The sequence below is a fragment of the Egretta garzetta genome, unplaced genomic scaffold (assembly GCF_000687185.1).
Source record: "Egretta garzetta isolate BGI_Z169 unplaced genomic scaffold, ASM68718v1 scaffold261, whole genome shotgun sequence".
Taxonomy (NCBI): domain Eukaryota; kingdom Metazoa; phylum Chordata; class Aves; order Pelecaniformes; family Ardeidae; genus Egretta; species Egretta garzetta.
In genome coordinates, this window is record NW_009258481.1 from 87,907 (window position 1) to 99,528 (window position 11,622).

Sequence of the window (11,622 nt, forward strand, 5' to 3'; positions counted from 1 at the left end):
CGCCGCCATGCCACACGGATCCACCATCTTGATTGGGGGCAGGGCATGGGATAAGCGCATTGGGCGCCATCTTGAGTGCGGGCAAGGGCTCCAACGTGCACGTTGTGTTGCCACCCGCAGCGCGGGCCGGGGCCTGCGGGAGCGGCCCAGCCGCCGCCGCCATGTTGGCTACGGGCAGGGAAGCCGCGCACTCCTCTCCGTTGCCATCTCGAGTAAGGGAGAGCGGGCGGCTCGCCGAAATTAGGTTAATTATTTAGCACCTCCAGTCTGGGGACTTCTAATGGCGCTAGACAGCTCTTAGAAGTTTTATTTAAGATACAGGATAAAGTCTGTTTAATTGCAGCTAATGTCTTAAGGATAAAGATTACCCAGTGGGGGTGTGTGTGAGAGAGAGAGAGAGAGAACTTGTGAGGTAAGACATAACACTTACCTGCTCTGCTCAGGCATCAGGATAATATTTTTCCTAAATTACAGTCCTGGCACCGCTTGCTGACCAAAAAGGCTCTTTTTCCGGTCAGGTGGACCTCGGTGGTTAATTAGATAAGCTTGATTCACTCTTAATGTGTGTCATTGCCTGTAGGTCTTGCTCCTGCAGAGATTCAGGTAAAATCCACAGATTTCCTACCTGTGGGGATTTTCAAACCTCTAGAAGATTTCCTTTGCAGGTGCTGGGCCGGCTATACTGAATTTAAGCCTACTACAATGGACTTAGTTGTGTTAATGCTTTCTGTGGCTCCCTTAAAAATAACTGTCGAGCTTGTTCATGTGCCGTAAGAGGAAGGCCCCTAACAAAACCAAGGCAGAAGCGAATGTCCGTCTGGTCCCGGCTGTAGACGGTGCCGGTGCATTTGCTGTGTTCATGTGCAGGAACAGGCACACGAGGACCACGATCCTGATGGAGCCCGAGCAGATCTTGGGATCATCCTCCTGTCCACTGGGATTGCTGGTTCCTCTCTGCTAACATCATTCTGTAAAGCAGTTTGCTTCCATAGACGAAATGCTGTGTGTCTCTGTTTAAATATAGACAGTATTTGCTCACTGGGAATTCTACTAGCAATTACTCATTTTCTTTGCCTCTCTTGTCATAACCCTATCCGTTGACTGCAGCACAAGAATTAATTGTCCCAGTCCTCGCTACAAGTCCCTTGTGTAGCGTTGAATCAAATATCAAATGTCCAGTCCACATTGATCTTGGCTTCATTAGCTGCAACCCTGTTTTGAGAGTTTCTAGGCAACATAATACTGGTCTTACTGTAGAAAGGATCCTTCGTACCTTACCAGCACACCCACTTTTGACATTTTTGTGAAAACATTTGTACAGTTCTGCCAATCCGCCTCTATCGTCAGTGGTAAACAGTAAAGCACTAATATAGATCAGTGCCACTGATGGAAGCGCCTGAGCTGTAACACGGCCGTGTCAGTGGTACATATGTGAAGGTTGAGGAAAAGATTTTAAAAATACAGTGCAAATGAAATTCGGAGTCTTATCCTTGGGCAGCATTTCTGCTTAATGTCAGGTAACTTGGACAGGTACAGACATGCATTTTGTAGTCTCGTTTCTTTCTGAAGTGTACGCTAGACACATGAATATGGAAAAAAAAAAAAAGTTAAAAAGTCTTTTCTCCCAAACACGTATTACTGTGTTGGTTCCTATGGCCCGATGCCTTCTTTTCTCAGAGAGTGGGGCAATGCTCAGCTATTTTGGTGGCCAAGACCAGATATCAATATACTGCCTCACTCTTGTGAAATGCAAGAGCTTCCATCGAGCTTGGTCTTACCAGGAGCTGGTAACTCTTAATTTCCCGTATCTCTGGTTTATTGGGCTCCTGGGCCATTTGCCCCTTGTTCAAGCAGTGAAGTTTAAAATGGAGAAAAAGTATGTTCTTGCCTATTGCTACAGGCAACTCAAGGCCTCCTCTGAAACCAAAGTTATTTTACTAGGTACTGCATATGAAAGGCTCAGCTTCTGCCACAGATAAGAGATTTACAACTTAGATGAGGCAAAGAATGGGAAAATGATGGGATTGTGCGATCCACTTTAAAGTTGCTGAGCTGAGAGCCAGAGAGATAAAGTGATTTGATCAAAGCAGGGCAGGAATTTAACTCCCGCCTCGCAAGCCACAATGCATTTTCTTGAACTCTGCCTATTTTAAGCTGTATTTCCCATGGAGGTGTTTCACTTCATCTTCCCTTCAGAATAATCTGGTTTACACACTGTAAGAAATCCCTCCATAGTAGGGATGGTATGGAGACACTCCTTTTTTTTTTAATATGGGATATTTCAGTCCACTTGTAAAGAAGGGTACCCTGAACATGATGCAGACTTTGAAAAAATTCATTAATGCTAGATACTGATCAGATACTGATCGCCAGTAAGAACAATATCTGATTTCCTAGGGGCTATCGACATTAGATTATTGCATGTGCAGATATCCCAGCTGCTTTTCAGGTGTCTTTGGTAAAGCAAACAGAGGTGGATGCCATCAAAGAATTACTGCTTTTCAAAGACCTCTCCTGTGCAACCGTGGTCTAATTTAAAAGACTCTTCTAAGGTTTGTGCAAGCTCACTCAGATTTTCCATAGTTCTGGCAGAAATGCTGATTGTGCAACATTTTATCAGACACTTTCCTGTAATATTAACAGAACTTTTTAGGCAGCGTCTTTCAGCTACTATGGTAGCAAACTGGCTAATGATACGATTGGGTAATGCACAGTCTTTCTCTGGGCCAAACAGGAAAATGCATTTAAGAGCAAAGTAATACTTTATACAAAAAACCATCTGGGAGAAGGACCTGCTTCTGTATTATCTTTTTTTTTTGTTTTGAAAAAGAAACCCACATGAAAATGGCCATGTGGAAAAAAAAAAAAAAAGAGGAGGGAGAAGGGAAAAAATACAGATCAGCTTCTTTTGTACAATCCAGCAAAATGGCCCCACCCTCGCCTGGCTCCGGTTACTCCCTTTGCTCGAAAGGCCTTGGCAGGACACACCCAGGTTTTTCTCTTTTTAAGCCCTTCCTGCCTATGCTCTCTCTTTGAATTTAATTTACCATGCAGGGAAGAAAAACCCTCTGAACCCAGAAAGACCCTTTTCCTGCCTTTTTTCCTTTGTATTTTTAAAGCCGCTCTGAAGCCCGTACTACGTTCACAGGACACTCCTCCATGTAACTGTGTTCCTTTGCAAATCAGCACAGTTTTTTTTTCCTCTTCTCCTTCCTCTTCCACCCAATGTTTCTATCCGTGACTTGAAAATAAGAACCCTCCTAAAATACAGCCGCTGTTCAGGAGCCCAAACGACTGAGCGTAATGCCATATCCTAGGTACTGTTTTTAATGACAATTGTTTTCCTGCACGTTCCCTTCCTCCCCCCTTATTCCCAGTACCCTGCAAGGTCCTAAACCAGGAAACTCTTTTGCTTCTTTTTGTTGCTTTTACTTAAACCCCTTTCAATTGACATGGCTGTTTTGTTTAAAAGAGTATTTGCAGCTTTAGCAACATCTTAGGATGCCAGAACATTCTTTGTGCATCATTCATGATGCCACATCACAACTCTGGAAATGGTTAGCCTAGAGCTAGCGGAGAAGGAGCAAACTCACTGCTGCGTTTATCAGTCCAACAAAAAGACGCGCGTGGCTTCTGATCGGCCTCTTCACACGTGGCTCAAAACTAGGGAGAGCACAGGTATCTTCTCACTCCGCTCACACCTAAGGGAAGGGAAAGGAGCGGAACCAGAAGTCATAAGGCACACAGGCGGAAAGCTGGGATTATTGGAGGAAGAGGTGTGGGTACGCGGAGGATCACTGGAGAGCTGGTTATGTTAGTCCCAGCGCCTGGGAAAAGTTCCTTTCTTAACTGCAGATTTGTGGGTTTACGAGCAGTGTATATCATTAGCAAGGGGAGTAGTTTTTTCCACTGATCCTAAGAGTTTGGCAGCATAAAATATTATCAAAAATCGTACCAATCGGTAATTGATAAATAAATTGGCTTGGAATTGAGCTTAATATACTTTCAGCATTAAATAGAAGTAAATGTTTCTAACCAGCTTGCAAGTTCCCTAAACTGGATTTTTGACAGCTGTGCCACCACAGCAATTCGAGGCCTCCCTCCCAGGGACAAAGTTGAAAAGCTCTTTGCGGGCACGTATATTTGCCCTTGGAGCTGTTATTAGTGTTGCCATCGCACATCCCGATTTCACCTTCTAACAGGACTTGCCAAACTCTTATCTACAGGTATTTTTTGTGCTGCAAGTAGTTAGATCAACTTAAAATTTTAAGTGTAATCACAAGAGCTCACGTTTCTCATTTCTTTCTTTCTTTCTAATCTCTGACAAAATGAGAGACTTATCTGCGTGCCTTATTCTGTTATCAGTCCATGTTATTTCAGAACTTCCCTGCCTTCGCTGCTCCTCCCGGATGCTTTTGGGTGACTCATTTCCTGTGAAGGACGAACCAGCCATTTCCTGGCTATTCAACCCAGGACTTTTTTTTTTTTTTTTTTTTATTCCAGTCTGTGCTGGAGTGGTGTGGATCAATCTGTGGTTTGATTGAACCCCCTGCAATTTACATCAGAACTGCAACTCTTCACTGTCAGCATGTGTTGCTGAGGGGTGGTGGCTTGCCCCTGCTTACCTGGGCCACAGGCTCTGTGATTTTGGGGGGTGGAATTAAAATAATTACAGCGATACAGATTTAACAGTGCCATCCTTCCAGGCACTGTAACCCAATTCTTCTCTTAATTCAACCCATATCAGCTCACAGCAAATGGAATGCTAAAAAAAAAGCACCCAGAACTTGTGAATTATCTAATATTAAAGTGCTACCAAGATTGCATATTGGCATTTGAGAAATCCAGGTAATACCCACGCCGGTTGGTTGTGTCAGACACAGGTTACTGGAAGACTGGGTCCGTTTCTGTACTGATTCTGTGCCCATAATTCCAGCTCTTTCCTCCAACCTGTGTTTCCAATTTCCTGAGCCGCTATTTATTCATACTTCACATTATGACTCTAACTGTTGTGGACAGCTTGCTTCAACGCCGCTAAGTTAAAAGATTGTCTGGCCATTGTAATGCCAGCCTGAGGTATCCCAACTCCTTCGAGCAGCTTTTTACTGCTATTTTTAAAATTATTCTCTTAATTTTATTTCCCATCCTTTCACTTGAATATTTAGATTCATTAGCCTGTCATACATCTGTAATGTTTGGGAAGAAACCCCACACAATAGGGATACTGCCTCTCGAGTCTGAATGTAGCACATGTTGGAGGGATGATCACTGAATAATTCATACCCTTAATGATTTATTCATGCCCAGAAGCTGGATACCTCCTCTGCGACTTTCCATTATCGCAAAGAGAATGCAAGTTCCTATTCAGCCCCGCTCCTCTTCGGAGTGCCAGCAGCAGCCCTGTACTGGCACACGATGCAGGGTGTCTGCGGCGAATCGAGCAGGCGTGCATTAGGAACCACTCCCGTACGCTGCTTCTGAAACACTTTGGCTCAACAGCAACTGGGAAGCTCTTGCCATTCCCGTGCTGTATATATCATCCTTGACACGGAAGCTAAAATGTAGGCACGTTTTTTTTGCAAACTCTTTGGAAAGGAAGGTGGGCAAGCAAGCCCATTAAGCTCTTTTCCACCGGTACACATGTAAAGTGAGATGCTGCGGTCACGATGCAGGATGTTCTGAGCGTGGAAAACGGACAAGCAGGCCATGACTCCGTGATTTGATACCGTAGAGCTGATCTTACTGTCCGTGAGAAATTTCAGTGTTCTTTCCCATTGTAAAGTTACAGATTCTGAGACAATTGATATAAACATAGCGAGATTGTTTCCTACCCTCTCAGGAAGCCTTGCAGGAAAGCCCGGACAAATAGCAGCAGTTCAGACTAATCTCTTTCCTGTCTATGAGGGCTATCAAAAAATACGCTGCTGGTAAAAGTTTGTAAGACCACGACCTGACTCTCCTGACCTAGGTGAAGATTTTGCAAGACACTCAAATTCCATCTGTCCGGGAAGTATGAAGGATGATTCTGTGTTTCAGCAAAGGCTCCAGGCCCACAGGCAACACTACCCCTAGCCGGCCGCTATGAAGTTTCCTAATTGTTTATCCTGTAATCCTGACTTCTTTTGTCCTTGGAATAGGCTCTACATCAGCATAATTAAAAATGTCAAACATGCTTGAGAAACTCTCCAAGTTGCTAAAAATGAATGTGAATTTCCTCCCCACAGCCTGGCTTCATCTTTCCCTTACTCTGGCCTCAGCTTTACAAAGTGGTCTGTTTCCAGCCCTTCAGCATAGTTTGCATTCCACTGCCAAGAATGAACATTTATTTATACAAACAACCGTCCTTACAAGCACATCTCCCCGTGCTATCCTAGAGCAGGGAAATAAACACCATTTCTGTTCTCTTCTGTAGCTGCAGTTCTACTTTTTCTTTATTCAGAGGCATTTTTTGCAATGAAAGATTAGTGCAGTTCAGTCGCTTTCCCATGCTGCAAATCTGCTCAGAAACGGACTGGAATGCTCTTTCATTTCCTTACAATGATTTTATTTTATTACCCTCTAATGATGGTGCCGGTTTCCTGATAAACCACGCAGGGGGTCTTGATGGCTCAGCAAGCAGGTTTTCAGAGAGGTCTCGCTCAGGCTGCAACCTTGAGGGCTCTGTAACTCAGAACCGCAACGCCCCAGTGCCTGTTCCTCTCAAAAGCACACCAGTAACTGGGTTTTCCCAAGGCCATTATCGGGCTGCTGCGTTACACGAATCCTTCCAGCAGCGCAGGTGATGTTGTAGGAGAGATGGATGGTAAATGAAACAGCAGCTACCAGGTGAGCAGCGCCGAAGAGGCTAATGGGGACGGGAGCCTGAAGCTCATGCATTATTTCTAAAGCTTCTCCATCACTCACCTGCCAGGCCGAGGTATTGTTCGCTGAAATGCTAGCTCATCACCTGTGTCCTCTGCCGTCAGGTTGTCTCCCATTGCATCTGCCATTTAAATGGATGTTACACAGATGCTAGGTGACTCCAGACAGGGGAATTTCATAGTCTGAGCACAGTTCATTTAAATGAAAAAAGGGGCCCTGGAAGAGATAGATACACCCATGTGGATCGTGGAGCAGTGCTCCGATAGAGGGTACATCTGCAAGCTGCTCGCTCTCTACTGTCAGCAGTCGGATTTTGCTGTGTGCGAGCCAGCTTCCATTTCTCAGTTGATATAATTGTTTGTAGCTAAGAGTAATATTTAGATTTACAATGTTTACAATTACCTTCACCAGTGAATAAGATAAAGTGGTTTTGTTGGGAACTCTTCTTGCTTGCATTTCTAAAGCAACCTTCTAAGAAATGAAGCATTTAAGTAGTTTCCGAAGGATCCAGGGGAATACTTTTTTAAAAAATAACAGCAAGCTGGTATTTTGGAATATAGTCCCAACGCTATCTTTTTAGGAAGAAAACACAGGCAGCTGCTTTAACTGTATTGCCAAACCAAAGTCAATGAACTACTGCAAGTGAATGAGTTAGGAAATTTTAGTGACTACTCTCCCTGAATCATTACTGAATATTTTATTGCTCTTACTGCTTTCTTAGTAAGCTTACTGGTGCAAAGTTTGCAAAGATGTATTTTCTTTTGCCTCAGTACAAGGCATCGATCTTTTTCTTTACTGTGATGCACAGCGAAGGGCTGATGTCCTTTAAGAATATCCCTGTAGCGTGCCCGGGTACATACTCGGGTCTAAATAGACATTGCTCTGTTCAGGAAGAGGAGCATAATTATAATTAGGCCTTGCACTGATTAGCTCATGCAGTAGCATCACAACTAATGTATAGCAGGAGAGAAAAACCCCACACTGATTGTGCAGCTGGCACAAACCACTGCCTCCTCCTCACCAGGCTTCCATTCAGAGCAGGACCTACTCTAATCTTGCAGGTTGTAATACGCGTGCCCCGAGCTCACCAACATGTGTCCTTACTGGATCCTTCAGGTGGCATTTTAGTAGTTTTCATTAAATTGTATCAGCGAATGTACGAATTTCAGCAACTTTTGAAGAGATGTCCTGTTACCTAAAGGTACACGCGCACTCAGGGGCATACCTGAGTACGTATGTCCATACAGCACCATATTGGCCAGCTATATGCCTCTGCATTCAAGTATGCGCTTCAGTGCAGTAAATCCCCTGGAGATAAGGGAGAAGCAGACCCCAGAAAGGACATGACATAGCACAGGGACAGAAACGCGGAGACATACCAGCTCTATTTTGGAACTGGCACAATTGTGCTCCCTCTTCCCCTTCCCGCATACTTCTTTTTGATGTCATGCATGCAGTTTATAGGCGCTTCAGTAGCGCAGCTGAATTAAAGTCCTTGTTTCCACATGGATTCAAGAACAAATATGTCCAAATACATCTGAGAAAGTAAGAGGACTGACGCACCAAACCGCTGTGTGCCTGCCATGAGGCCCGCATTGTCATACAGGCTAATAAAGACATCGTTTTCCCAGGGCTTCGGCTCTATTAAACACAAAGCTCCAAATGATTTCCTACTTGGATCAAAGATGTGTTTGTTCCAGTGCCACTTAAGTTTAAAAGGCAATAGTGGGAATGAATGAAATCTCCCCAGTGGCAGCTGCTGAGGTTCAATTGGTCTGTCAGTGCCATAATTATGCAGCGGACGTCTTCTGTTTGCTGGCCCATATGTTCCTGAAGGACGTTATGCAATGGAAACAGCGCAGGGAAGCCTTGCTCCCACAGCTAAGGGTTTTTTGCTTTTGTGCTATGAAGTCTTGTTTGTGTTTCAGATGGTGGAAACGTTAAGAAATATTACGTTCTGATTTCAGACTTAAAAACAGAGTTGCTCTTATTTGATCAAACTCGATGGATGTGTATGAAAAGAAACAGCGGCCTACATCCAGTATCCTGGAACTGCTGTTTTTATACAGAGACTGACCACTTTTAAATATTATTTATATAGTTAAGGCTGGCCTCTGGAAGTGAGGGCTGCCCTCGGTAATGTAAGGAGCTGTCAGTGATCAGCGGCAGGGTTTGGTGCAACCCTTGGTGCCAAGAATAAACGTGGTTCCTTGTCCAGCCAGCCACCGCTGCGCAGCCCGGCCAGCTCTTCCCCACAGCACTTCTCATCGTTGTAGGTTAAGGTCTGGATGCTGATGAGAAATGTCTGCTCATTAAATAGCTATCTCCTTGTCTAGTAGATTGTACACCAAATTTTCTGTGTAACGGACATGAGTGTTTAGCAAGAACTCCAGAGTATTAAATTAAGCATTAAAAGAACGTTTAAGACATGAACCTGCAAAACGTGAAGTCAGGGAGAGTTGAGAGCACTCAAGATCTCAGTCACCAAAGGAACAAAAGAAACACAATATCCTTTACAGCGTTTAATATTTCATTTGGTAAGATGCTCAGATACTAGGGCAGCGAATGCAGAGGCCGATGACAGAGAGCACCGTGCGAGGGGTGCTTTATGTCGGCCACGGGGCCTTAGGGGTAGCCAAAACACGGAGGCACAAAAGGCTCCTTATTTGCAGAACTGTCAGTTTTACGCACAGCTACCTGGTCTGCACACACCCTGTGCATTTCCTAAACACCATTTAATTCGTGTGTGTTCTTGTTAGAAACACAGCATCAATGTTGTACAAAAGAGACTCCTAACGGCTGGGCTATCTAGAAAGGAAAGGACCAGTGGCACATCTTGGATGCTGGAGGTCTGTCGCTGGCTGGCTCCCTGCTCTCCATGTACTGCAAGCCCTTAAAGGATGATTTTCACGAACTGATACGGTCTTCTTACAGAGCTGAGTATAATTTAGAGGGGCACCTTCAGCTACATTTTCTTGCTTTAAAGTCCAGGCTTGAAGAAATATGTAAGTGATACTTCATTTATTGAGAAAATACTTGTGAGTTGACCAGTTACTTCTGCGACAACCAGAAGTCAGCTAGCAAGATTCTTCCCTCTTAAGCTTTGTCAGGAGGACTTAAGTACACATGTGGTCACCAAAGGAACAAAAAGGAACAAAAAGGATTTTGTGTAAACAGAGCAGTACGGCTGTGGCTGTGACCCAGTCCTCCAACAGCCAGGCCTGCGTTCCAAAGAGCTTGGCCGTGCGCAGGCAGCTATTTCGAGGTGCCCGTTCAGGCTTCAGGGAGCCAGCAGCCCAGGGGATTTTCTAAGAAGCATTCACTGATGCCTTGGTCGTGGGAGAGCGTCTGCTGGAAGGTCCAGTAAGAGGCAGCTGGGTTTGTGGTGCAGGCGTGGAGAAAGCTTCCAAAGTGAATTTTCAGAGGTGCCTTTTGTGCACTTGGGGCAATTTCAGCAGAGAACTCCAGATCCAAACCCACTGTTGGCTCAAGTTTTGCTCGAATCTGTAGAGTGGATGTAATTGTTTGCTCTTGCTCACACTTTGGAACGTGTGTTATCACTGCGGTAGGACAAGGGTTGGCAGCCTCTTACAGACACTATGCCAGGGCGTTCTTTTCTTTTCCAGAGTAGCAGCTAGGTGTGCCAATGCTGGGGTTTGCTGCCTCTCCAAGAGGCGAGATGCCATCCATCTGTGGTATTTTTCATCTGTGACGCGCTCAGCTCATGCTGAATGCAGCACTTGAAGTGGGAGCCAGAAGCTGGGAGCCACTGCCTCCTGATGCCTCTCCAGATACTGCTGATCCCATCCCAGCTCTGGCCTCAAGCATGCCATTCAGAGCCTATAAAAATTGAATGCAGACTCAGCGCTTGGGGCAGAGCCTTTTGCTTATTGCTTCCATCCCACACCAGGGATCTTCAGGTTGCTTTAAGGTCACTTTTCTAAATAACTAATGCCATCTCTCTCTCCCTTATTCCCTAGGCTTCCCTGTCCTCTAGGTGCCAGTGGGATTCTTGTCCTTCTGCAGACTGCTGTGCTCCACGGGAGGCTTCCCGAAACACCTTGCGTGACCTTGGAGGAGGTAAGGGAGAGAGTGGCACTTCAAAGCAAGGACAATAGTAGAAAATAAAATAGGAGCGTAGGCTCCAGAGGTGGGAAGCAAAATATCCTATCAGCATGGCCAGATATAGTGAACTAATGAATTTGCCTGTGGCCAAAAGGCTTGGGAGCTGCTTGGTAAGATGTGTTTTGTGAGGGATAAGCACCTTTCCTTTACATGGGCACCGTACCCTGGGCTTCCCTGTGTCGGCTGTGGGAATCTGCATCTGCCTGAGACCCCAGCGGAGACTGTAAATGTAATCCCACACAGAGGGAACTTTCCCTCCTCTTTGTTTACCAACAGTTAGTTATTCTACCTCCGGAGCCCTTTACCATCACATCCTCAGCAAACCTTCTAAACACTTGAGATGTAAAAAACAAGAGCTAGCTCTTTGCCTGTTGCTAGCAAGACTGACTTCTACATACACCCCCAGACTGAGTCACCACGGATTTAAAGCACTTCTGAAAAGGTACAATCCTCAAGCCTGGGAATGAGTTGAGGTGTCAGTCGTTAAAATTGTTTGTATTGGAAAAAACTAGGTTACTACGTTTCACTGTGAACAATGACATCTAATTACAAGTCACAGATTCACCGCAAATACTATTTAATAACAAATTTCTACCGCACTTCATCCACGCGCGTTATGAAGTAGCACACGGCCTC

At 44.9% G+C, this 11,622-nt stretch overlaps 1 protein-coding gene across 4 annotated transcripts in view; it reads left to right on the forward strand.

Annotated features, from left to right (window-relative positions):
• The first annotated feature begins 151 nt into the window (after positions 1 to 151).
• LOC104130864 (uncharacterized protein KIAA1958-like) overlaps positions 152 to 11,622 on the forward strand; it is a 25,337-nt gene continuing 13,866 nt past the window's right edge. Inside the window, exons 1-2 of one of the 4 annotated variants that reach the window (XM_035899566.1) lie at positions 152 to 412; positions 10,842 to 10,941. The gene's annotated coding sequence lies outside the window, so the exon portion shown is untranslated. Of the gene's footprint in view, positions 413 to 2,108; positions 2,553 to 6,704; positions 6,917 to 10,841; positions 10,942 to 11,622 lie in introns of those variants that run through there. The other 3 variants (XM_035899583.1, XM_035899577.1, XM_035899571.1) reach the window with 3 other exon arrangements.